General features: G+C 44.6%; 1 pseudogene across 1 annotated transcript; it reads right to left on the bottom strand.

The window, feature by feature from the left end:
• Positions 1-399: 399 nt before the first annotated feature.
• Positions 400-3,523, bottom strand: LOC125556600 (BTB/POZ domain-containing protein POB1-like; annotated as a pseudogene). The gene is made up of 5 exons (XR_015602630.1): positions 3,126-3,523; positions 2,077-2,193; positions 1,935-1,998; positions 1,285-1,561; positions 400-1,198 (listed from the first exon to the last, which is right to left on the bottom strand). The product of XR_015602630.1 is annotated as a BTB/POZ domain-containing protein POB1-like (transcript).
• Positions 3,524-4,637: the final 1,114 nt, after the last annotated feature.

Genomic DNA, 4,637 nt, shown 5'->3' with positions numbered 1-4,637 from the left:
GCTCTAGCAAGAAAAAAACAAAATAGTTATTTTTTCCCAAGTTTTTTCCCGAGGAAAATTTTGTTTTTTTTCTCCACAAGCCCCTCCAATGTCCAAACACAACAAAAAATTGCATGCAGCTTGCAGACACCCGAGCCTCTTTGATGCCAAAAAATTTCATATTTTTTTGAATTTTCTTGCTATTTTTTTGAATTTATTGTTCACAAGCATACATATTTATTGTTTTTCCTCTGACACGAGCTCCTGAAATGTACAAACAGCACGAAACTTTGCACGCACCTTGCATACCTGAGTATCTTTGATCCCACAAATTTTCAGATTTTTTAGAATTTTTTTGCTATTTTTTTCAGGACAGTCAAAGCCCTTTGACCGGCTTTGACATACTTTGACCGGACGGTAATGGCACAAAAGGGTATTTCTGTAAGTGCACCTAACGGCGGAGGGGCAAATTTGAGCAGGCTTTGAAATTAGGGGTAAATCTAAGAGTGGGCGCAAATTAGGGGCATAGATGTAAATGTCCCTTTTTCATATGTTAATAGAACAGGGGCTTCTCCTTGCTCGCAGAAACAGGAAGAGACTCGAGCGAGGCACAACACCCTAGCGGCTAATGCATTGATCGCTATGACTATGGAGTTATCTTCACATGAACTCGCAGATGGAGTTTGTCGTCGACGAAGAAGGGGCTATCATCAGGACTGACCTCCGCCCAAGGAATCCTGCATCCAAGAATTTGTCTATTATCGGTGCTGGTGGTGGTGCGCCTCCACAAGGAGCGAAACTCCAGGGACGGTCTCCTCTTTACCTCAATCTCATAATCTATTGTCCCCCTTACTGGCCCCTTGTCATCTAGCTTCTTTATTGAGAGGCAAAAATAGTTCCTTTTACAGATCGCCAAGAGGAAGAAACCATGCCCCGCACAATAGAACGGTGGCGAGCGTATCAATCCTGACGGGTAAAGTTCATTATACAAGAAGGCTGATCAATTAGGATGGCATTGGTCATATTACGCACTAGTGGCACCAGCGGAAGTAAACTTGAACTCAAAATCTTGTGTCTTCTTTCTAAATTTGGGTACTGGAAGTGGGCCCACCTAAGAACGAAGTCATAGACGGATTCTTCAGATGCAACACCAGGGTGATTCCTTGATAAGATGGCCAAAATCCCAGGGAGAGGGATTCTCATAAGTTCATCCTGAAACCTGAAATGAGGCAGATAATGATTTTATGACAGCAATGTCCGCATGAAAGAAGGAAAAAAAAGTATCTCAATCCAGGGGTTACTTACTTTGTTGACAGGAAATTCTTGTATCTGTTTGCAAGGAATTTCTTGGCTGCCTCTATCAGGTCAGTTGCAACTGAAATGGAACATGGGAGATCTAGGCACCTCACTGCCAATTCTGGGGTCATAGGCAGGTCTATGAGCTGCTGACCGCAAAGCTTCATGCAAGAGACAACCTCAAATTTGTCAGCAGCCATCAGGATATCAACCAACAGAGTGGGCTCAGTTGATGTGAACTTGCCACTGTACATAAAATGTAAAAGCTCCATGAAAGCCTTGTACTCTGTTCCAAGTAAGAAATAAGGGCAAGGAGGCATAAAGGATCAATGAAACAGTCCAAAAATCTCACACTGTAACAGTTAAGTAAAGGGGTACAAAAAAGAAGGGGTATCTGTTTTTTGTTTTTTGCCTGCATGATTATTAAGTATGACCATTGATTTCCAATAATCCATTAGGGAAACCCGTAATCATTTGGAGCAAAAGTTTATAAAGGTAACGAGAGACAATTCATATCAAAGTAGAAAAGTGTGGCAGGAAACTATGAAATAGGCCTCTCTATACTAATCAACAATTTTATTTAAAAAATAAAAAAATACAATGACAATAACAAACTAGAACTATCAGTTATAAGAAGATACACCATACACTTGAGTTACCTGAATCAGCAATTCTAAGTGTTGCCTGTCTCTGGCCAGATTCTTTCATGCCATTTGAGAAAAGCTAAGAAGCATGAAGCTTATAAGAAAGACGAGTTAATTGATTACAGAACAAATGCATTTCAGAAGATCTCGGAATTACCTTGAAGAAGAAATTACTTTTTATAGAAAGAATCGCTGAGCTGATATATATGGTCTCGACTCGTAAAACTGGTGGACTCGTCACAATAAGAAGAGTCGATATCTTCTCCATCATCACCTGTAAAATACCGAGGTCAGATAAATATAGAGAATCATGCAAAACTAGGGGAGAAGAAACAGAAGACACATAACAGAATTACTAGATAAGTTTTTTGCTGTTGAAAATGTCTTCTCAATGTGCGCCAGTTCATTTAATCAACCCTGACCTTGAGAAATGTGGATAATGTTAAACATCATGAAAACCAAGATACTCAATGAGTTGCATCAAGCATAATAAGCATGCTAAAGTAATCATAAATGTTACTCCAAGGATTCTATTCGAGTATACTGAACCCAAGTAACAAAGGTAAAAAAAAAACAGACCACTCATAATGTTTGTATGAAATTAACAGGCAACCAAAGATGAGCAACGGATTGCCACTACAGTACCGACATACCAATTGCGTACCACAATTCACATGTATTCATACTAAACAGTAAGTGATCATGAGAAATAATAGAGGTGAACTAAAGGCTAGTGTTGACCTGAAATGTGGAACACACTTGCTGAGATAATCATGAAACTATTTCTTCATATTCCAAGTATGCAGACATGCAGTCAACAAGGCAATAGCATATGGACAATAATCTGTTGTATTTGTTTTGGACCTTTTGATGTTACAGTCAGAGAGATAGCAGTTGGAAGATTCGATGTAGCAGGCGATGAACCAAATTTCCCCACATACATTTTTGTTGTGAAAGATGTGAAATAATTGATCACCTTGTCCCTTTTATCTAAGGCTGACGCATTGTGAACATATACTAATTTGTTAATTGCTTCGTCGGGTTAAATCTGCAATCGATTCATCTTGGGTTTGTGGGGAACTTACTAATTGAAGGGCCTAAACCTAAATTGATTACCTTTAAGCACTGTTCGAATGGGAAGACTAATTACGATGTGCACGCAACGCAACCGCGGAGGCCTGGGCTGCTGGGTGGCTATGTACGCACCTTCGTCCTCCTCGCGGCGGCGCTTGCGGCGGGGAAGTGAGCCTCCGGCGCCGGGCGCGTCGTTGTCCCGGCCGACGACCTCTACCCGAAGCTCCCGGTCGGAGAAGTCCTTCGAGTTGAAGACGAGGTGATAGGCGTCGTCTACCTCCGCCTCCGCTCCTGCCCCCGTCGTCGACATCTCGTTCGTTGTAACCCTAGCAGGGGTGGCGGCGGAAGAGGAGCAAAAAGGATGGATTCAGCTGGTAAATTTAAAGAGCATTACAATCAGTACCTACTTAAAAAGAATCTAAGAGCATTTCTAGCAGATGTGTACCGCCATCTTATAAATTTCGTTTACAGTATTCTGTAAAAAGAATTGCGCAACGGCGGACGGATCGGCAAAACAGATACCGTTAAATGTCGTCGGATTCCCACTCGATTTGAAACATCTAGTTCACAACAAAGATCATCAAGAGTTAAAAAGGGATTCCGCCCTAAGGCCATGGATCAATCAGTTCAAAGAATTTACTCCTAACAAATTCTTATAGGAATTCTGGTAGAATTAGAGAGCATTAAAAATACGAGATACTATAGCCCTTTTTTCCTTAAAAAAGAAAGAGTACGGGAATGATGTCGCGGGCAACCGACAAGGGATGGTCACAATAAAGTATACAAATCACTTTCAGATGTAATTGAAGGTAAAGAGGGAAGGTTTCGCGAGACTCTGCTTGGGAAACGGGTCGATTACTCGAGGCGTTCTAAGTAAGATAGTTCTGCATATAGCACCCCGATAGATAGTTCAACCTTGAGCTACTAAACTAGATAAGTCATACTAGCATCTACTCCTAGCCGTCGTCGCCGGAGTCGCCATTACGGGACGGGGGCTCGTTGTCGTGGAGGGTGTGGTGGATGAGCATGCCGGAGAGGGTCGAGGTGAGTTGGTACTCCTCCAGAAGCGTCGGCACGCGCGCGACCGCAACTGCATCTCCGGCGGCGGCGGCCTCCTTCGCCTCCCACCAGGCGCGCTCGGCCGCCCGGAGGCGCTGGATGGACGGACCGAAGAGCCGCCCGAGGCGACAGAAAGTTGCCCCTGCTGGCACTTCGGTGCTGCGGGTGCGCGCTTGCTCCCTGCGCCTCTCCGACATGGGAGGGGGAAGGAGGAGCTGTCGGCCTCATCGTCGTCGTTGCCGCTTGCGGCCGTCGAACCCACCGTGACCGCCAAACCCCCCGCGACACCCGAACCCACTGCGGTCGCCAAACACCCCGCCACCTCCATGCCCGGAACCCGCGGACGCCATCTCCAGTAAGATCAGGTGGTCAAATACGTTGCATAACATCGTCAGAGGTGTGAGGATTTGTCGCCGAAGGATGATTTTTGCGGCGGAGGTGGCTAGGAGGATTGCGGGACGGGAACCCTAAAATGCCCCACACCCGCAAATATATGGAGGAATTGAGGGCGGCTTATGGGCCACCTGTAAAACTTTTTACGGGCTGGGCTGTAACGCCCCGAGACCGATGGGCCAGGTGTCTTCC

This window comes from Triticum urartu, chromosome 5A (assembly GCF_056163025.1).
Source record: "Triticum urartu cultivar PI428250 chromosome 5A, HENAU_Tu73, whole genome shotgun sequence".
Lineage (NCBI taxonomy): Eukaryota > Viridiplantae > Streptophyta > Magnoliopsida > Poales > Poaceae > Triticum > Triticum urartu.
The sequence above is the reverse complement of the archived record's forward strand: the minus strand, read 5'-3'. Positions and strand labels throughout refer to the sequence as shown.